At 34.6% G+C, this 23,083-nt stretch overlaps 2 protein-coding genes across 3 annotated transcripts in view; one reads left to right on the forward strand and one right to left on the reverse strand.

The window, feature by feature from the left end:
- The window catches only part of CMSS1 (cms1 ribosomal small subunit homolog), a 413,202-nt gene that overhangs the window by 179,905 nt on the left and 210,214 nt on the right, over positions 1–23,083 (forward strand). The window lies entirely within an intron of this gene.
- The window catches only part of FILIP1L (filamin A interacting protein 1 like), a 241,450-nt gene that overhangs the window by 175,958 nt on the left and 42,409 nt on the right, over positions 1–23,083 (reverse strand). For both annotated transcript variants that reach the window (XM_074301002.1, XM_074301003.1), the window contains exon 2: positions 10,968–11,094. The gene's annotated coding sequence lies outside the window, so the exon portion shown is untranslated. The remainder of the gene's footprint in view (positions 1–10,967; positions 11,095–23,083) is intronic.

A 23,083-nucleotide genomic window follows, 5' to 3' on the forward strand; every position in this document is an offset into this window, starting at 1 on the left:
ATCTAGCCTAAACCTGACTTTTTGCAACTTCTCTCCTAGGTCTCCTAATTCTACTTTCTGAAGCCAAGAAGAATAAATCAAGTAATCTCTCTATTATATGAGATCCCTTTGGATCCTTGAAGCCAGCTGTTATAGTTCCCCTACATCTTCTCTAATCCAGACTAAACTCTCATAGTTTGTTCATCCTATTCTTATATAGCATAATCTCATCATGGTCACCTTCCTTTAGATTCTATACAGTTGATCAGATTCCATCATAAAGACACACAGAGGAGAGGCAGATGTTTGCCCATTCTACTTTCTCTCACAGTTTTGGATTGGGTCTGTGGGCCCAGGTCCTGTCTCCCACACAATCGGGCCCACAGTAAAATGACATTTTAAGGAACCAATTAATAGGAACATCCCTCTAAATCTTGCTTGAAGGACAAGCCATCAAGCACATGCCAATCACGGGTTAGTTCAGACCTGTATCTCTAAGATAGTTCCAAAGCAAACTTTGTTCAAATACTTTTATTTGAACCTAAGTCAGAAACTTTTTTTTTTTTAATTACTAATTCAGATTGGCCTGAGGAGTTGGAAATTACTACTCTGAGTGACTAATTTGATATTGTATGATTCGATATGTTTTTAATTATTATCTTTTTAAAATACTCTTGTGTTTGTGAGAGTAATGTATGCACTCATGGTTAGGAGATTTTTTTTTTTTTTGAGATTTCTTCATCTCCATTATTTCACAATGTACTTCCAAAAAACTGTTATCATCAACTTAAATCTTCCCACCAACACATCCTATAATGCTTCAAAGCAGTTTTATGTATGACTATGACCCCTAAAACATTCATTATCTTGTAATCAACTTTCTGAACTTAACTAGGTAGGTCTCTGAGAACCAATGTGATTCTAGAAGACTCAATATGGAGAGTCAAGCCTCAGGTTAGGAGAGGAGAATAGTAGTCCTGGTAGAAGGAAGCAGATTAGTGGTACAAGGCTGAAGTTGAGATCATCTGGGTGGATGTTTGGAAAGGCTATAAAGCTGAAACATAGTCTGGTGTCTAGCACAGCAATAGATATAAAGGACATAGGGGCCAGTTTGGATACATCCCAATCAGTTGGGTTGGGCACAAGATGGAGAATTCCAAAAATGAATGAATTAACTTGTCCATGGACTGAAGACCTAGATCTTGGAAGACCTAATTGTGAAGGTCCATGTTTAATCAGGAGGTAGGGGAGTACAGAATCAGTACAGATACTCTGTGTAGATGGCTGGAACAGATGTAAAGCTGAAGCACCATGTCACCCAGTTTTGCTCTGCCTCAGTTATCCAGGCTTAAAATGGAAAACATGCTGAAAAGTCAGTAATATTATTTGTTACATATCAGAATTTCATGTAAGGAAGCTCTTTCTTGGACTCCATACAAGGAGATTCAGTCATTGAAGTACCAAAAAGCACATCATGATTTGGCCGTTCTAAGGCAATCACATGGAATAGATTCCCAGATAGTGCTATGGTGAGACTCCCGTGAGCTATCAAATTACCTTCCAGAGCGGGGGTGGGATTTTTGACTGTTGAATAATTAAAGCAAAGGATTTTGCAAAAAAAGGACTTTTATTTTAAATAAATACTGAGAAATAATGCCATGAGTCATTTACAGGCTCAAACAACACGGAGGGCATAAAACTTATGCTGTCCAACAGATTTAGGTTGTAGTAGGGGGAATATTGAGGCAAATGCCCTTCACCTCATGTAAAAAGAACAGAATAATTACATCAAACTATGGGATGTCCCATATTTCATTCTGTCTGGGTTAAAATAAAAGCTTCAAATCCTTTTCTGTCTTATGACACAGCAACATAGGAAGAATCCATTGTCCATGCTCTTTGCTACTAAAGACTATATGGGCAGTAGTAGTCTGGAGTGGAGGTGGGGCCAAGGGAGTCCTCTGAAGAAGCTTTTCCCCCCCTTTAAACCAATGGAAACATCTGTTCCTCTGCACCAAGGGAAGAATCAAGAAGAATGAGATCTTGCAGAGAATGCTTTCCAGATGACAAATACAAAGATATGTAGGGGTTACCCCAGTTTGCAATATAAAACATATACAACATATAAGACATGCCAGGTCTTATTAAAAAAATTACTAATTTGCTCCCCTTCCTTTTAGTTCTTTTATTACTTTGTGATTAAATTTGTAGCTTAAAGGTGTGGAGTCCTTAGTGATGTTAAGAAGGGGGACTCACTATCACTTTGGGACCTTTGTTTCTGCTTCCTTTTGAATGATGTCATTTCTCCTATCCATTTCATGTTTATTTACTGTCTGAATCCACATCCATTTATGTGCCTTTGGATCTGAAGTATCATTTATATATTTTTGTGTTGTTAATATTTTTAATTGGTGTTTTTAAAGTAGATGTACTTTGTGTATTTGGCAGGCCAACAAAGTTGAGCATAAAAAGGGCAGATTTTTAAAAAGTAACCATATAAGGTGAAAATTCCCTTTGTGTATGTGGATGTGTGTGGGGGGGTGTATATGTGTGTAAATGTCAGGTTTTATCAGCTGTGATATTTATTAATATTTATTGTAACAGTTTACAATGCAGACCCATGATTTCTTCAGGAATATGAATGATCCAGATGATGTAACTTTGGAAAATGCAATAAATCTATAGTTGAAACCTTTTCTTCTAATGGGAAGTTTCTTGAAGGTTGTAAAGCTAAATTGCCCCTCCAGGATGAAGGAAGCACTGCCTAGAGTTATAGGCAATCATTGTTTACCTCTTGTGTCACTTTATTTACTTTTTCCTTTATTTGTGATTGTTTTTTTAAGTGTTATGCCATGGCATCCCAAAATCATCAGTTTATATAGTAATGTCCTGAAATTTCATAGAATGATGTCAGTGGTCCTGGCCTTGGAATCAGAGGAACTAGCTTCACTTCTACACTAATGAGACCCATGACCTTGACTGAATGACTGAACAATCTCCATTTCTTATTTGTAAAATCAAACTAGATCATCCATAAGTGCTAATGTTCTTGATTCTGAGTTGGAACAAATTTTAGAGATGATCAGGTCCAGTCATCTATTTGTTACAGTAATATCTTCTCTAAACATCCTTGACAGGTGACCACCGAGCTTTTGCTTGAACATCACCAAGATGGAGGACTCACTGGAAAACCATATTCCATTTTGAGACAACTCTGATCATTTAAAAAGTTCTTTTTTATATTTTGAAACTAGACTTTCTATTCATCCTGAGTCTTCCCGTGATCCATAGAATAAGTCTAATCACTCTTCCAGATGACATTCTTTCAGCTATTTGAATACATATCACCATTTTCCCATTGTTTTGTCTTTTCTATGTTCAGTTTCCAAAATTCATGTGGTATGGTTTCCATCACCTTCACCATTCTGGTTGTCTCAATTCTTGTGCTTCATTTTGTCAGTGTCCCTACTAAAATGTCAGTAAACATATCAGATATACTTTGAGCAATGTCAAGTATATTAGGACTGTTACTTACTCTGTTCCAATCTCTATATGTCTGGCAAGAAAGTCTTAAGATTTTTAATTAATCTGGCACAGTTTATTTCATTGAGTTTATGGTCCTGTAAAACCACTAGATTTTTATTAAAGGATTGCTTTTAAGCCAGATCTTTTAAGTCCCATATATATGCAGTTGATATGCTAACTAAAGTTAGCCTTGATATTTATCTCTATTAGCTCTTCATCTTGTTTAGATGCTTCTAACCTGGTAAGATCTTTTACAATCTATTTCTGCCCGTGTGGATCAAGGCACCTCTAGGTTTGTGTCAACAATAGAGCTGACATCTTCTTTGTTGTCATTCGGTATTTTTCAATTGTGTCCGACTTTGTGACCCCTTTTGGAGTCTTCTTGACAATGTTAGTGGAGTGTCGGCCATTTCCTTCTCCAGCTCATTTTTTCAGATGAAGAAACTTAGGCAAACACAGTTAAGTAATTTGCTCAGGTTCACACAGCTAGTTAGTGTCCGAGGCCAGATTTGAACTCAAGAAGGTGAGTCTTCTTATTTTCTAGGTTTAGTGCTCTCTATGCACTATGGTGCCACCTAACTGTCATGCATATGATTTAGTGGCCCCATTTCTATTTGAGTTTGACATCAATGCTTTAAACCAGACTTGCCTCATCTAAGCAAGATGGTGATATATTGGACAATGGTTAGAACTAACCAGCCTTTTGAAATGTTCCTTCATATTTATAAAAAACCTGTTTTATATTCACTTACAGAATTAGGTTTTCCTCTACTCTAATCTTCCCTTTCCCCTTATTTTCTTCCTTCTAATTATACTTAGTTGTTTGTTGTTGTTTTTTCTTAATCTTTGCCCAAAATATATTTTTTTAATCATTGTAGTTCCCCACCCCCAGTTATGTAAAGTTTTAATGTTTGGAAATAGATGTTACTCAGTTTAGCAGGTTTTTACTTCCCCATCAAGGATTGCTATTGTACGGGGCCCCATCAAAATAGTTTGGAGACTTAGTCAGAACTGTTCTAATAAATGTAATGTGTTGGATTTGAAAAACTATTTAGAGAGCAGGATCTTAGTGAAGTTATATGGGCCACCTGTACAAGACGTAACTCTGAGGAGAATGAACTCAATGGACCGTGCTATACTTGGAAGAAATAGCTTTTTTTTTTTTTTTTTTCTTTTCCTCTTCTTTTCTTTTTTTTCCTCCCCTCTAACTGAATTAAATCAAGGTGGCAGTGTTCTGAGCAGCTTTTATTGAGAGCCCTGGATAGGAGATAAATGGAGCCTGCCTGTCTGAGTTGCTGTAGTATCCATCTGCAGTGCAGGTGAGTGTTGGCTAAGAGTCTAGTTGACCACTACATGGTTCCTTACTTCCTTTTCTAACAGAGATGGGATAGAGAAATTTTTAAGTCCTAAGGAAAAATACAAAGTTCCCACCTCCTTGATTATGAAGAAAGAGTTTTAGAAAGACTTGGATTCAGACTAATAGTGGATACAAGTACAGGACTTTTGGAGTCTGTTCTTGGCTCTTGAAATTTCCTCTGACTTTGAGCAAGTCAGCTGCCCTCTCTGTTTCAGCTTCTCCTCCTGTAAAGTAATATTCCCTCTGGCATTAATACTTACCTCATAAGGTTATCTAGAGGATAATGGTAGTAATAATGCCTTGTATGTTTACATCATTCCCTTCTCAGTAGAACTCAAAGCACTTTATAAACATTGAGCCTGAACCTGCTCATAAGAAGAGAAAGTTTTTGAAAATGTACTAAACTCACCATGGTACATTTTAAGAGTAAGAAAGTTAATAATTTGATAAATTACTCCAGTGACCTGAAAGTTTTCCATCACTTATAGCCTTATCCTCTTTCCTTGCTGCTGGGTACAAAACAAAACAACATTGAATGTTGGAATACACGGGAGCCAACTGACAGTGGCTGCTGGAAATCCAACCCAGACCTACAGAATGGATCTCCTCATGTGAAAGGATGATCCAAGGAGACTGAGAGGCAGTTGCTGTTCTCTGACCTGACTGAGAGGCTGTTGCATTGTATAACCTCTCTCCTCTTCCCTCTTCCTCCAATTTATTTCATTCTTAGTCCGCAACACATGTGTCAGCAAAGACTGCCCTACAATTCCTTCAGATGCTATGATCCACAGCTGTGAAGGTTCTTGAAGAATTGACCTGCCCCTTAACAATTGAGTTTAACTGAGAAGGATGGAAATGATGATAAAGATGGAAGAATGCGACTATCATATATATTTGGACTAAGAAATTGATGTGAATGACCAGGACAATCTACAGTGAGGGTTGAGACTTTAGGATCAGCAGAAACTCCTTATTCCTGAGAAAAGTTTGAGATATAGATAAACAATTTTTACAACCTTTAAAGTACTACATGAATACAAGTTGTTATTCTTACTCTCCTATAGGCCTCAGGACATTTAGGGAATTTAACATTGACCCTTTCCCCATCCAGCACTCCCCAGTGAACAATCACTTGGAGATTGACATTTCCTACTGGATTCTAATCTGTAAAGAATTTGGGAATATTTTGAGTGTGATTGTGGCGAGAAAGGGAAGAAGAGATGCGCAGAATTTGTCATTATTTGGCTTGGCCCATAGTACCTTTGAAATAATGATAGCTTTTATCTGATGATTTTTGTGCTAAGGAAACACAGGCAATAGTTTTGTTTTGGTTTTTTTTCCTGGGCCCATGTGTAGGTATTTCCAATACAAAAGCACTAAGAGAATCATCAATTTTTTCCAAGATCATATGTTGGACTACTGGCAAATTCCAGGAAAATAATAGTCTCTTGGTTCTGAGTCACATTGTGGTATGATTGGAGTGCTTTCCCACTAACTGAAGCTCTTATATGTTGACCCTATTCCACCTGAGTCAGGACTCCAAAGATCATTTGTCATTAAGAATCAATTCTAGCTCAATAGTGCCAGCCATACACTGTAACTTCTGTTAACTTTACCTTTATGGAAGCTTCCTATACTTTTTCACTGATTGGGCAACTAGGTAGTCCTGTGGATAGAATAGCTGTAACTTTCCACCTTTTTTTATCCTGATTTCCTCATCTATAAAATGAGCTGGAGAAGAAAATGGCAAACCACTTCACTATCTTGCCAAGTAAACACCAAATGGGGTCACAAAGAGGTGGACAGGACAGAAAAATGACTGAACCACAATAAAGATACAGAGAAAGAAGCATGGCAGTGGGGCCATCTTCCTTGTGTCTTTCCCTCCACTTTTGAATAGTTTGAACTGTTTCTTCTTCCTCCCAAATGAAAGGTTCAATGTAAAGGTAAGATAGATGATGATATTGTGGAAAAAACTGAACTTGAAAGTCAAATGATGTTGATTCATACTCCCATTCTGCCACCCTAAAAGGGAAAACTGGCCTTGTGCAAGGATTCAGAAACATTTCACTTTGAAGTAAACACATGGTGAACCCATATGGCACATTCAGCATGGACACTGGTTGAGGCATTAGAAAGTTGTTAGGTTCCAAAGATTTGCCTGTGGAAAATGAGTGCTGTGGAGAAGTTACCAGACTTTTTAATTCATCAGGGGACTCTGGTGATATCATAAAACGTGAGGGACTGGGGTCACCCAGCAGCATCGGGAACCTCCCTCAGGGTTTGATTTAGATCTGGGCCACCTATCCCATCCCTACCCATTAGTTATTACAATCATAACACGTTGATGACACAGTCGGCTCTGCTGGTTCTGCTGCCAGCTACAACTGCACCCAGTCATTCTTTCCAGTGTAAATAATGGTTCATGTTTCCACAGCTCTGTCGCGAGATCGTTCTGTGCTTATGAAGTGAACCCATGTCACCACCCTCGTTTGGGAAGACTTAACATATGGACAAAGCCAGGGAACAACATAGGAAAGCCAGGGTTTTTTTTTTTTCCTCTTTCCTAGATACAGCTTATGCCATGTGAATATTTAGATTGGCTTGGTGCCACTGATTTGTAGAAATGTAGAATGTAGGATAGAAAAATTCTATCTTTTACAACAGTCTGATTCAACAATTTCTCATTGGCATTTTTTTTCATTTTTTATGTAAAAAATAAATATCCTTTTCACAAGATGACATTTTGCAAGCCAGGAATGATTTAGACAAGAACCTCATTTGGCCCTCATGCCTTTAGGATTGAGAATAAGAAGTTTCTATAGCTTCAAGTTAGAAAAATGAAGCAATCACAAATGACTGCCTTTTTTCATTCCCAGAGTAAAACAAAAAATAGTAGGAATCTGGGGGAGAATGTCAACAAATAATAATAATACATTTATCACTTTAAGTTATACCACAGACCTATTAAAAAAAATGATAAATGGTAGTCTCTATTGTTGGTCAGAGCCAATAACAACAGAAGTAGAGGTTACTAAGATGCAAAGGGAGATGAAGCTGATAACAGTGATAAAGGTGGAGTAGGAAATGCTTTGGCTGTGGATGGAGTCAGAACACCTAAATTCAGTCCTGCCTCTAACACTTATTATCTTAAGCAGGTCACATTATTTCCTTGGACATCATTCTCCTCCTTTGTAAAATATGGAAGTTGCACTAGATTGTGATCTGTTTTCTGAGCAACTAAATATGACAAAGTTTCATACAGTTTCATAAATCAAATTACTTAGTTTTCACCCAAATTATCTAAGAAATAGTACTTACATATAAATAGAAATTGAATAAGTCAAAATAAATAAAAAGAGAATAAGTCAAAATGTTTCTCTTTTCTGTCTCTTCTTTGTGTAAATGCCTAGATGGATATTTTCAAATTTTCAAAATAGAAAACTGAAAATAAATTTTCAAATCACTAGAGGCAAGAAAGCATTTATGTCTTCCCCCCCCCCCCCAGGCTGGGGTTAAGTGACTTGCCTAGGGTCACACAATTAGGACATGTTAAGTGTCTGAGACCAGATTTGAACTCGGATCGCACCACCTAGCTGCCCCCAAGAAATTTATGAAATTTGTCAAGTAATCCTTTTAAAACAAGCCTAGACTTTTCTTCTTGATCTCATTTAAAGAGAACAAGGACAAAAGTCAGACATGCTAATGTAGATTCACATTAGAATAATCTAGAATAAATAGAAAGGAAAAACAACTTAAAGCACACTAGTACAAATACTAATATGCATACAAATATAACATGTATGTATATATGTTTATAATATTATATAGTAAGGTTTTTAAATTTGCAACTATGAGTAATAAAAACCCAAACTTTGGGTTTCGTTTTGTTTTTTGTTGATTTTAACATTTTAAATTTAAATAACAAGAGCCAACTAAATGGCAGTAGATAGAGTACTGGCCCTGATATCAGAAGATATCATATCCAGCCCCAGACATTTAATAGCTCTGTGAACCTGTGTAAGTCACTTAATTCCAGTTGCCTCCAAAGATGAAATAAAACAAAACAAAAATTATAATAACAGGTTTTATCTAGAAAACAGTTGCTTAAGTGTACAAAAATTATAAACTGTGCACAGATAAGGATATGAAAGAATTAATTCCTTTACTACAAGGCCTAACTAGCATGCAATTTATAATTGATCAACTGAAAAAATGCTTAATATTAAAAAAATATACTTCACATTCTTTCAAATTATATTTTCTTTGTTTAAACAGGGGTTCTTAACCATCTATAGCAAGACATCCCTAATCCCCCCCCTTAATTCTAAAGCCTTCCCTCTGTTAATTTTTCTTTTTTATCCTTTATAGCTTGTTTTATATATATATATATATATATATATATATATATATATATATATATATATGTATTTCTATCTATGTTGTTTCTCCCATTAGATTGTAAATTCCTTGAGGGCAGGGGCTATCTTTTGCTTCTTTATCCCCAGCATTTAGCCCTGTGCCTGGCATACTTTGATTGGTTTTTTTTTTTTTTTGCATCATTTTTGTGCCCTTTGACAGTCTTCTAAAATCTATGGACCTCCTCTCAGAATAAAAGCATTTAAAAAGCATAAAAAATACATAAAACTATAAAGAAAACCAATTATATTGAAATAGTTACCAATTTATTTTTTAAAAAAAGTTCACAGATCTGACATTAATAACTCAATACAAATTTCTTATATCCCACTTATTAGGGAACTTTGAATATTTGTATTCTGTTAGATAATTTCTGTATCTTTTTCACTTTTTACATGCTTGATCTTCATGGTTCACACATACAGAGCATCCTTCCTGTAAAGTTAAAAATAATCTTTTGTGACAAAATATTAATTATATTTTAATGAAAAGAACTATAGAACTTTTGTGATATATTCTTCAATGTCCTGTTTTTGTTTATAAGCTTAACTAAGCAAAATTTGCCTAAATCATTCTGACACTGTTTTAGATATCTAAGAACGCAAAAAGTTCTCTCAGAAAAGGGCAAATTGGAAAGGAAAGTCCATCTATCTACATTATACTCTTATGTAATTCCATACTATCAAATTACATGAAATGAATACATTGCATTTAGGGCAGATCATATGCAAGATCCTTGGTTTAGATGGTAATTAGATAAAAGTCTCAAGTAAGCCACCATTCAGTGGATTTCAAATCTGATCTTCATCTTTTCACCTCTAGCATAGACTGTGCCAAATAGGTGAGATATGGAGAGTTTTCTGCTATTACACTTCTTCCTATGATCCTCTTATGTAAATTTAATGTTGGGTCAAATTAATGTTATTTAGTCATTTAATGTTGAGGCCAATTTTAGCATTAAGGGAAAGATATGTTGCAGAAAAATAATAGCTGACATTTATACAATAATGTCTTAAAGATAAAATACTTTATATTATCTGATTAGAGATACCTATATGAAAGAAAATTAAAAATTTAAATTAAGAGACACAAAAATAGGAGACACAGACACACAGACACAGAGACAGACAGACATATGTGGTTAAGTGGATAGAACATTGGGTCTCTAGTTAGCAAGACCTGAGTTGCAATGTTTCAGATATTTACTAGTTGTATGACCCCCGGACTAATCATTTTAACTTTTTCTGCTTCAGTTTTCTAGACTGAGGAATTGGGTATAATTATAGCAGCTACTTTCCCAGGGAATTGTGAAGATCATTTGAAATAATATTGGTAATGCACCTAGCACAAGTGCCTGGCATAACGTAGGCACTTAATAAATGTGTTTCCCCCCTATCACCACCCCTTTTATCTGATCCTCACAATAATTCTTTACCAATAAACATCATTCCCATTTTACAGATGATAAAGTAGATATCAGTAGGTAATAGCAATAGGTATTCCGATTTTAGAGATAAAAATGCTTAGTTAGTTGTTCATGGTCACCAAAAAACAATTAATGCTAGAGATAATATTTGAACTCAGATCTCTGATTCCCACTCCAAAGTTCTTTTGGCTAGACCTTGCCACTCATTTGCAAAATCAGCATCAAACTTTTTAATTTTGACAAATTAAAAATATATCTTACTATGAGGTTGACCCAAGAAATGAAGATGTATATCTAATGCAGTAAGTAGTTCTCAGATGGATTCCAGTCTTCAGAACACTTCAGAATGGTAAAGATGTCTCCGCCTACTACTTCACTGCCTTCCAGTCTGTTAAAAAAAAAAAAAATACAAGAGGAGAATGGGACTGAAATATAGGTCATAAAATACGGGGCAAAAAACTAGAAGAGAACTCATTATTTGAGGAAATAGCTAGTTTTTACTAAATGTTTTAAGGAAATTATTAATCTATTTCAAAAACAAGTGTAGATTGTCCAGTAAGAAAAACATAATACTATGAGGAAACAGCAGACAACTTAACCTACTAGTGGTCTCTGGATTATATTTTTGAGAACATTATTTTTTATTAATTTAGTAAATTAAATGTTAAATTAGAAAAGAGGATACATGTATCCTTTCTATTCTTCCATTTTTATTTCTTTTTTTTTCTTTTTTTGCTGAGGCAGTGGGGTTAAGCGACTTGCATAGGGTCACACATCTAGGAAGTGTTAAACTGTCTGGGGCCAAATTTGAACTCAGGTCCTCCTGACTTCAGGGCTGGTGCTCTATCCACTGCGCCACCTAGCTGCCCCCATTTTTCAACTCGGAGAATAATGACAAAACTTGCATTTTGGAAGTCATTATGAGGTATAATAAGCTAATATTCTTGAGAAGCTCAAAGGACACCTACACTATTGCTATCGTAATCATTATAAGCAGTAAGATTCTTGCTTTCTCTTCTAAATCAACCTAAGACATTGTTCCAATTTCTCCATGCCTCACACTTAGTGCTGCCACTCTGTCATTCAAAGGTACAGAAGCTGTAATTATTTTGTACAAGATTATTAAATTAGAGAACTGGGTCCAGTGACTTTTCAGTGAGTCATTTTGATAGTCATAAAGTTATGTATACAATCATTCTAAATAAGATGACCGGGAATTTTACTATTGCTTTTCCCCCTCTTTATTAAGTGGCAGTGTCAGAAAAGTCATGTCACTGAACCCAGGATGGATTTTTAAGTATTTTCTTTCTTTAAGGTGCTTATTAGGTTTATTTTTGCAAAGTTTCATAGAGTTAAAAAACCAGAGATTCATACTACTTCTCAGTCATCAACCAGCAGTTGTCACATATTGCCTCTACAATTCCAGATGACTTCATTCTTATATTAGCTTTACAGTAATATATTTTAGATTTGAGGGGGGAAAAAAAGAATAAAAAAGGATCCTTTTCTAGAAAAGTATACTTTTCATGGAATTATTGCATCTCTGGTTGTCGGGTTTTTTTAAATAAGATTTGTATTTATTGAAATTAGATGCCAAAAAAATTAAATATACAAAAATGCTATTAGAAAAATTATATCCTCTCAAAACATGTTACCTGTTTTGACAAATGAGCCATAAATTAAATGCTTTTTCTATGCATTTAAGTAAAGGGTTCTTCATTCATAATTTGATTCTGTAGAATTAACTTTATCCTTGAACAGAAGATAGGAAACTGTCAAATGAAATGTTTCATTTTAGTATTCATTCTCTGTATTTGTTGAATCAGTCAGTAAGGCAAAGAGTTCCAGAACTGTTTTCCACCCAAGAGTTGCTAAATAGTTTCCCCTAGAAAGTATCTGTTTCTTCTTTTATCTAAGAAACTCAGGAATGTTCTCTGTTAGAAAATGAGAAATTACATTTTTTTCCCTCTTATCTCTGTTGTTACTCTAGAAATAATTTTCTACCTCCAGACTCCCTTTAGCTCTAATGTAATTCTCTGATTCTTTACCAGTTGTTGGACACATTATAGAATCTCCTATCATGATATAGTTCTACCAGATGACTCCTAGCTGCCTTCTTGAATGAAGATTCTGCCCTATGATTCCAAGTGTGAAACCTACCAAGATAAATCAGGAAAGGGTGGTGGTTGTTTTGGTTTGACTCTTCATGACTTCATTTGGGGTTTTCTTGGCTAGAGTGATTTGCTATTTCCTTCTTCCACTCATTTTATAAGTGAGGAAACAGAGGCAAACAGAATTTTATGACTTGGTCAGGCTCACTCAAGCTAAAAAAGTGTCTGAGGCCAGATCAGAACGCAGGAAGGTTAGTCTTCCTGACTCCAGGCTTGGCACTCTGTCTATTGAGCCACCTGGATCCCAGGGGTAAAAATGATGACCTAGGCTCCATCAAAGGGAGACACCCCTTAGAGAAAGAAATGTGAGTGGAGAACTGTCACCTGTGATGAATAAAGAAAAGTGACTTTTGACGTTATTAGGTGGTGGTATTTTCTCTTGCTTTTCAAACGTGTGTCCATGAAAGTCACCAGTGCCATCTTTATAGTTCTGTACCTTTGTACTCTTAATCCACTGGGATATTTTTTTCTTTCTAGGTCACTGATGATTTTCCCATCTATTCGAACATTTATTATTAGTACTGTAGAAATATGTTTGTAAGCCACCTCACTTATACTCTTCATATGGATACATGGTATTTCATCCTTCTCTCATACTGTGGTTTATTGGTTAATGGTGTTTGGCACAGTGCTTGAGAATGCTAGAGGCTTAATAAATGCTTCTTGATTGATTGATTTTGTAGCATTTACGAGAAAGAGATATCATCTCCCTCCCTAAGTTAATGCAACCTTAGTTTTATGTTTTGTTTTGTATTTAAAGCTAAAGATATAATTCTTGGCTTTTTTATTTCTTAGTACCTCAGAGTCTCTAGCATAGTTCTTGAAAAAAATATAAAGACCAAACAGATCCTCTTAAAATTTACTTCTTTCCTCTTGTACAATTATATATATACACGTGCACATATGTATAAACATTATCTCTTGTGATTTGCGTCAGTTAATAAACATTTATTAAGTCTCTACTGAAGATAAGTGAGGATACAAAAATAAGCAAAAGATAGTCACTGTGCTTAAGGAGCTTATATTCTAAGAGCAAGAAAATATTCAAATAGACATAAAATAAATAAGATAAATAAGAAATAATTAATAGAAGGAAGGCACTAGAATTGAGAGTTTGAGGAAGGGTCTATATAATATAATACACACTACCCAAATACTAAATTGATTGGATTCTTCTTAATCTTGAAGAATTTATCTTTATGAGTTGTAGGTGGCGCAGTGGATAGAGCACCAGCCCTGAAGTCAGGAGGGCCTGAGTTCAAATGCAGCCTCAAATACTTAACACTTTCTAGCTCTGTGACCCTGGGCAAGTCACTTAACCCCAATTACGTCAGCAAAAAAAAAAAAAAAAAAATTTGTCTGCACACCACTGCCTGTAAGTAGTAGAAAATATTTCTCTTTCCTTTTTTATCTCTCAAAACACATACTCCAAAAAACCAAACCAAACAAACAAAAACCAAATGATGAAGTGATGAAATGACTATCCAGGAAATAAACATATTATATAATAGGCCATCATTGTAGTTCCCATAAAAATAAGGACAGCAACAAAAGTCAGCAATTTAGTTTCCAAGAATTACCAAAAACTTTTTTATTTTAATATTCAGCAGACTCAGTAGATAAAACCGTATACTATTTTATAGTTTTCCTAATCATGCCCATTTTGTCTACAACTGAGCAGGGAATTCCTGACTATTCACCACATGACTTTGGCTTCCTCATAAACTAAACAACTGAGGCACCCACAGCCAAGTGAACATGGCATTTTTTTTTCCTGTTCCTGCATCCTTTATCATTTTGCTAATGAGCTGGAAAATTGCCAATATCCAGGCAGCTAGAAGTAGAAGCCCAGGTGCAAGAAAGTAAAAGCACTTTCTTAACTGGGTTAAAAGAACTTATTTTTCCTCACTCATTCACTGTGAAGAAACTAAAATCAGTTTTATCTCATCCCTTGAAAACTGGAAATATGATTTATGGAAAATTAGTCATTTTAACAATACCATTACAATAGGATTTTTCCTTCCCTCTTTCCTTCCTCCCTCCTTTTCCTTTTCTCAATTTGGAATTTTTTTACCTGTACACTGCTAAACTCATTTCGCTTCTCCATGTGAAAAACATTTTAACAAAGAAAAACTGATTTTTAGCATGCAATATGTGTTTAACAAATTTGAACTCCAGGGAGAGAAAAAGAGAGAGGGTAGACAAAAATTAAGAGTATTATCATTTCTGATTCCAGAGAAATTTAGCTTCCAGAAAAGCAATGAAACCAAGTCATTTTAACTAGAACAAAAGACTAATGAGGTAAGAATGGTGTAGAGTAGATTCCCACATCAGGGAGTTTCCTTTGCTATGTTTCTGTGCTCCACAATTGAAGACTGCCTAGCCAGGTAGTTTGAAAATATAAATTACCAAGTGTGGTAGTATACATCTGTAATCCCAGTTTGGGGAATTACAGAGATTGGGGCTGTCAGATCTCTTGAACTCAGGAGGTTTGAGTTACAGTGCACTAAGGTCCAAGGCCATCAACTCACATAGAATTGGGAGCCATTAAAGTAAACTTTACTGTAGGCCTCTTGTTGACTATTTTATTGTATGTTATTTCTTTTGTTAACTATTTCCCATTAAAAATTTTATCTTGTTTCAGACTGAACATGTTGTGGGCTGTGTTTGTCTACGACACTTCTGGATTAAGCCAGTAAGATGTCTTCAATAAGTAAGCCTTAATATGATTTGTACCCCCTGAAGAGGATCTAGAACCAGTTAGCTTGAGGAGGAAGAGAGAGAAAGAAGAAAATAACTCAAAATATATAACCCATTCCTAACAAATCAATAGCTCTTGATTATGAAGAAGATAATAAAGAAGTTCACCAAATTTTTTTTAATGGAGCAGGTGATTACTGGATATTGATATACCACCCATTTTTCCTTAATCATAGCAGTTAAAAGTGGAGAAAGATCTAAGGGAAGATTGTCATTGTCAAAGAAGTGAAGGTGTCTTCTCATACCTTTTCTTTGGGACTAGGCAATTTAGTTAATATATATTTTTCATTATGTGGTAACTGTTTTATATAATTTTGTTTCTTGCCTCTGCTTATTTCACTTTACTATAGCACATAAAAGTATTTCCATGCTTCTCTGTAATCATATGCATCATTTCCAAAGCACAGTAATATCCCATTACACCCATTTATCATAATTTGTTCAGCTCTTCTCCAAATGTTTGGCATTTATTTTGCTTCTACTTCTTATTTGCACAAAGAATAAATATTAGGTGCATATGGAACCTTTCTTTTTATCAGTAATAGACTTTCAAGCTCACAGGGTATAGATGCTTTAACTTATTTTTTAGCCTTATGGCTTCATTCTGGAAGACAGTTTTAAAAGTTAGAAGTTGCTAACAATATTCATTAAAATAGAAAGATTCTTTTAAAAAAAAAAAAAGATTTTTTTTTTTACATAACTTTTCAGTAGAAAAATTCCTTAGTAGTTTGCCAGAAGTACAATAATATTGTTGTACTCATCTTGATAACTGAATTAATGGAATCTTATTTCTATAGGCTTACCCATTGTTTTCTTACTTGCTCCTTATCAGAAATCTCCTTAATGTAATAATCTTACTAAAAGATTAAGCTCAGAGGATAATGACATAACAAGTAAATAAAGTTTGATTAGTTTCATATGAACTCATAAATTCTTTAGTGTTTATTAAATTAAGCATTTAACTAGGATTGCAAATGTCCTTCATGCTTAGAGATTAAATAAGAAGCATTCCTTTTATTCTCATATAGGTTTCTAAACTCATTTATGTGAGAGAAGAGCCTGGCAGATAGAACATCGGTGGCAAAAAATCAGGCTAAAGAATGTAAGAAATGGGGGGCAACCAGTAGTTAGAATACCAGCCCTGAAGTCAGGAGGATCTGAATTCAAATGTGGCCTCAGACACTTAACACTTTCTAGCTATGTGACCCTGGGCAAGTCACTTAACTCTAATTGCCTCAGCAAAAAAAAAAAAAAAAAAAAAGTAAGAAATGAAAATATGCTTTCAAATATAGAAGCATTTTACCTACTATTCCACCTAGAAACCTAGGAATTAGGTAGGTAATAGGTAATAAAGGGGGCAGGAAAGAGATTAGGCAAAGTCATCTAGGGAAAATTAGGGAAGAAGTAATCACTAGCAGCTTGCAGGAACAAATAAAAAAAATTTAATTGGAGAAGGTCATATATGGGCTGTACTTTAAAGGAAGATAAGAAATTTATTCATAAGAAATGAATTGCACAGCTTAATAATTGGTACATTGCCTGACATTAGTAAGTGCTTAAATATTGGTTGACCGATTGATAAAATTTAGATATAGTGGATTCTAGTCCTGGGGTAAGGGGGAGGTATTTTTCAGTATAGAGACAAAAAAGGAAAGTTCATGTTTAGTTCCATGGTGTACATTAAGAGAGTCATGTGAAATAAGCCTGAGAAGGTAGCTTGAAGCCAGTTTATATAGGATCTTAAGTGCCAAGCTAACAAAGAGGATATTTAATCCCAAAGGAAATAAGGAATCCCTGAAATTTTTATCAGAAATAAATGACCTAATCCCTCAGAAAATTATTTATGTAGTTATGCCAAAGATTGATTTGAGATTGATGACACAGGAGGCAAGCATACTAATTATTAGAACGCTGATGCTTAGTAAAGGTGAAAGCTGATCAGGCCTGAATTAGGAGGGTGGCTGAATTAGTGAAAAGGGGAAACAAAATGGTAGAGGAACAGAAATGGATATGTGTGTGTGCATGTATGTACATATACATACATGTGTGTATATGTATACATACATATATATAGGAAATGGGATATTATGTGTGTTTATGTAATAGATGTATTTTTTAAAAAGAAATAGAAATAGATAGAATTTGAGAGCTATTTGGATATGAAGATAAGGGAGTTGAAAGAATTAAAGTTCACTTCAATGTTATGAACCAGTTACTTTAAAAGATAGGAATGAAGGAGAGAATTTTCAAGAAACCATGTTTTGTGATCCTGTTATAGGACCATATTCTTTTAGTAGATTCCAGCATGCCTTGAGTGTTCACTAACAGCTCATTGTCTGTTTATTCGGGTGTCATGTAATTAGCATGTTATATCTGTTGTCTTGGGCTGCTAGGTGGTATAGTGGATAGAGCACCAAATCTGGAATCAAGACCTAAATTCAAATTTGGCTTCAATACGTTTAGCTGTGTGACCCTGGGCAAATCACTTAACCCTTGTTTGCCTCACTTTCTTCATGTGTAAAATGAGCTGGAGAAGGAAGTGGGAGACCGCTCCAGTATCTTTGCCAAGAAAAACCCAAGTGGAATAACAGAATCAGACATGATGGAAATGGTTGAATTTCAATAATATGTTATCTAATTGAAAAAGAACTTAGCCCCATGAAGATATATGTGGGGTTGGCAGAAAAGGAAATAGATTTAGTCGTTTGCATTTAATCATTGAATTATTTTCATTTCTTCCTCTCATGTCATTTCTTGCTTATATAAGATCATAGAGTGCCAATCCTGCTTGCGCACTTTCCTCCTACCAGTTTAAATAGGAGAAATATATATAATTATGACCACTTTTAAATCACTAGAATGGTCTGCATGAACTTATATTTTAGAATGCCATTGTAGAATGATCTTTCCTAATTCTTCAAAATGATGGTGCTTTAGAAAGCTCCCATCAAAATGATGGGAGTAGAACAGTTCAGCCCCTATAAAATGCTCATTTATTCAACAATAAAAAATAAATAAATCCATTTAACGTGGGCTTACAGCTAGAGGCAGCTGTGTGATGCATGTTTTTGGTCTTTTACATCAAAGTGAGGCAGACAGCATTCCACACCAAAAGCATAGACTGAATTTCTTTGAAGTAGAAGTTGGATATATTGCTGCCCACAACTCTATAGAATGAGTGTAATCATTGCTCTTTCCTTCAGGAATAATAATATAATCATCACACACTTTTTCTTTCCAACAATTATTATTCTTTCCAACAGCTCAATCTATTATTTCACATGCTTTTAGATTTTCCCCTCCTCCTCTCACCCCAAAGCATTTTCACTGGAACTTTTTTTCTCAAATATTTCTATGAAATTCAATTAGATAGTGAGGTACAAGCTTTCCTGGACTAATGCTCTAACCAATATATACACCTTTTTATAAGATCTAAAGTCATGGTACATAATATATCACATGAAATTCTAAAATGAAAATAAAGGGCTGGAAAACTCAATAAATGCACACTCACTAATGACCTACCACATCTACATGAAATAGAGATGCTACTGGATCAATCTGTTAAAAAGGGGATAGAAGAGAACAGTGAACAGGAGCCTAGATATAATCCTACATGAAAGGATGTAGATGATTTAATTATATATAATGTTATTTTTTTTCTTACAATTGCTTAATGAGTATGATTCAATAGCTGATATCATATATTGAGGATTTTTTTTCAATGCAATATAGAGGTTGAAATGAAAATCAAACCAATTCTCGTCAAATGTTTAATGGTGAACCCTGAAGATTCTGAAATTCTTTTGTTATGCTCTTTTTGTTGCATTTTGGACAAAACAATTGAACTATTTCTTTGGAATAAGATCACACAAACAAGTAGATAAAAAAGCTTAAATGGAATGTGAGTTTTAGGAGCCAAACATTCATACTTTGAGTATAATTTTACTAGTAGCAATTAATTTATTTTATAGAGATTCTGTCAAGTAGAATTAAATTTTTTATTTTGTCTTCTTTATCTGTAAGCAAGAGCCAAGATTAAAAAAAAAAAAAACAATCCACATAATAATATATTTTTAGTATTAAACTGTCCATTACTGATAGATAATGACAGAATAGAAGCAGAAGGCACCAGTTAGTCTGCATTAGCTCATATGCCCTGGATAACTCTTTGGTGAACTCTGTAAGAAAGATTTCTTAAACTCTACCACTATATAATGACTTTGTTATATTTCTGATATGATAAATTGTCCCCTTTCCCAGTCTTTGGTAGGTCACATCATATGTTGTCAAGATAACATTGCTTTCTGAAATCATTTGCCATGAGAAAATATTTTATATTCATTAAAATCATTTAAGCTATTAGTATTCTACAGATGTTACATTGAATTTGGCTAGTTATTTTGAAATACAAATAATTAGAAGAGGGTATGGTGTAGAAAAGGAATTCTCAACTTTTTTGCATCTTGGTCCCTACATACTCTTCAAAATAATGTTGTTTTTTAAAAAATTCATAATTGAAAGAAATATTTCATATCAGTAAAAGTTTAGTAGAAAATAAGTGTGATTTTTTTTTCTCCATCCAGATGCACAGACATGCATACATCTTCCACTACTACCACCACACAACGAAGTCTATCCATATCCCCAGCTGAAGATAGGACCTAGAGTCAAGAAGGACTGAGTTTTAAAATACTTACTAGCTGTGTGATCCTGGACAAGTCATTTAATCTTGTTTGCTTCAGTTTCCTAAACTTTAAAATGAGCTAGAAAAGGAAATGGCTAACTGCTGCAATATCTTTGCCAAGAAAAACCCAAATGGGACCTTGAAGAGTTAGACACAACTGAAAAATGACTGAACGATAGTGTGTACAGTACTGAATAGAAGAAAACTGAGTTCTGGTCTCAATTCTGCCACTAACTAGCTAGGAAAATACGAATGACAAAATTAGGATTCAAAAAGATCCTAGCAGTACCAACAGACCAATCTTTTGAGTTTTAATAAGGAGGGGCAGCGAGGTGGCACAGTGGATAGAGCACCAGTCCTGAGATTGGGAGGACCTGAGTTCAAATTTGGTCTCAGACACTTAAACATTCCTAAATGTGTGACTGTGCATAAGTCACTTAACCCCAATTGCAGGAGGGAAGGAGGAAGGAAGAATTTTAATAGGGAAAAGAATCTTGCTTCAAATAAATACCCACATACAGAATGTAAAATACATGTCATGAAAATGGTGCCAGCGGCTAAATAAGAGGGGTTTTCCAATATCAGTTCTCCATTTCAAGTTATCTTTAAGTTGTAAAGCATGCAGAAGAGGAGAATCAGAATGGTGCCATATGAGAAAATGTTGGGGGAAAAAAAAAAAGCAATATTTCAGCTGAAAAGGAGAATGACTTTGTCTTCAGAAATTTAAAGGTTTTTCATCTAGGAAAAAAATAAGAACAACTCACAATAGGCAACACTGGGCTGGTGATTGGAAGTTCTGTCTCCTCACCATTACTATTCTTCAACATATATCATTTCCCACCTGTTACTACTAATAATAACCTCCTAAATGGGCTACTTGATTCCAGGTTCTCCATTCTACAAAAATCCTTCACACAACTGCCAAATGAATATTTTTAAAGTACAGAGCTGACCATGACAATCCCCTACTCATGAAGCTTCAGTGTTAACCTTGTGCCTCTAGGATAAAACAAAAATTCTTTTCAGCATTTAAATTCAGTCACTATCTAGTTCCAACCCAGATCACTTGGTTATAGTAAAGTTCAAGGTGAATCCTCACTCAAATTTAATCTAGAGTGAGGAACCTCTCTTTAACTGCTACTGCCTCGTTTTTTTTGTTTTTTTTTTTAATTCTTATCCTTAATTATTAGGGAATCAAGGGACATATTTTAATTTCCTTATTAATTACTACAGTTGCAACATCTCTTAACTATAAGACCTGAGATCCCATCCCTGCTTATTACCTATCATTAATTTAAAAACTGGAGAAAACTCTTATTATAAATGCTTATATTTTTATAGAGATCAAAATCCATCTCTCAAGCTTAAATAAACATCATAGTGGCAATTAATACTATTTTATTAATAGTACCTAAAAATAAAACAAAGACATAAATAATTATTAGTTGTAATTACATATATATATATATATCAATCAGTACATTAGCCACAATTACCTTTAATCATTACTACAATTGCCAACTTCTCTGTTTGGAAAATAGTTTCACTCTTGTTTTCTCAAGATGTCAATTAAAGCATTATTTCAAAAGTTTCTTAATGTTTCTTTGCAAAATAGAGATTTAATTCAATTTTCTCTACAACTAAAATTTCTAAATCCTTTTCCTTTGCTAAACTCCAAGGTTGTCAAACTATTAAGTCTTAAAAAGATACAGAGAGAATGTCTCTATAGACCAGCCTGTTGAATCTGTGTTATAATGTGTTTCAGTCAAGTTGATCTCCCCCCCCCCCCCTTTTTCAGGCTGGGGTTAAGTGACTTCCCCAAGGTCACACAGCTAGGAAGTGTTAAGTGTCTGAAGTCAGATTTGAACTCAGGTTCTCCTGAATTCAGGGCTAGTGCTCTATACACTGTGCTACCTAGCTGCCCCAAGTTGATCTATTTTTGATCCCCAATTAACTGACATGCTATCTTTTGCTTCTGTTCTTTGCTCAACCTATTCCTTTTCCTGTCTTGGTGTTGCCTCTCCCATCAGTAGACTAAGCTCCTTAAGGAAAGAAATTTTCGTTTTTGTCTAGTATAGCGCCTGGCATATATAGTTGGTTATTAAAAATTACTTATTAAATCAAAATTAAAAAGAGGGACAGGAAATTTCAGTTAAAAATAAGGGAAAAAAAACTTTAATGATTAGAATACTTTAAAAATGAAATAAAAAATGTATGAGTTATATGCCCCCTTTCAATGGAAGACATACTTTAAAGAGATTCTTGTACTGAATTACTTGAAACTAGACTCTTTGTTTCTAAGATTTCTTCTAAGTTCTTAGCGTCTGCAATTCTATGAAAATGAATTGCTGGATCAAATGAACTTAAAGTCCCCTTTCATTTCTAAGACTGTGTTACTTGTAATTATGTGTCCTTGAACAAATTGGTTAATCTGTCTATACATAAGTTTCTTCATCTTCACATATTGATTATTATATGAAGTTAGTGATGTTAGGTATGTAGATAAGCTTTGTAAATTACAAAGCAGTGTCTTACAAGTCATTTTCTCATCTTTTCAACAGAGAAATTAAGTCTCTCCTTATCTCTTTCTTCTAAAGAGAGGTAAGAGTAAATGAGATAATTTAATTATGTTCACAAAACTATTGTCATTATTTTTAGCTTATTGAATTCACACTAGTTCAGAAAACAAACATTTATAGTAATCTCTTTTAGGCTAAGCACTGTAGGAAATACAAAGGTTATTTGACCCAGCCCTTTGA

Source organism: Sminthopsis crassicaudata, chromosome 3, assembly GCF_048593235.1.
Source record: "Sminthopsis crassicaudata isolate SCR6 chromosome 3, ASM4859323v1, whole genome shotgun sequence".
In the NCBI taxonomy this organism is placed as follows: Eukaryota; Metazoa; Chordata; class Mammalia; order Dasyuromorphia; family Dasyuridae; genus Sminthopsis; species Sminthopsis crassicaudata.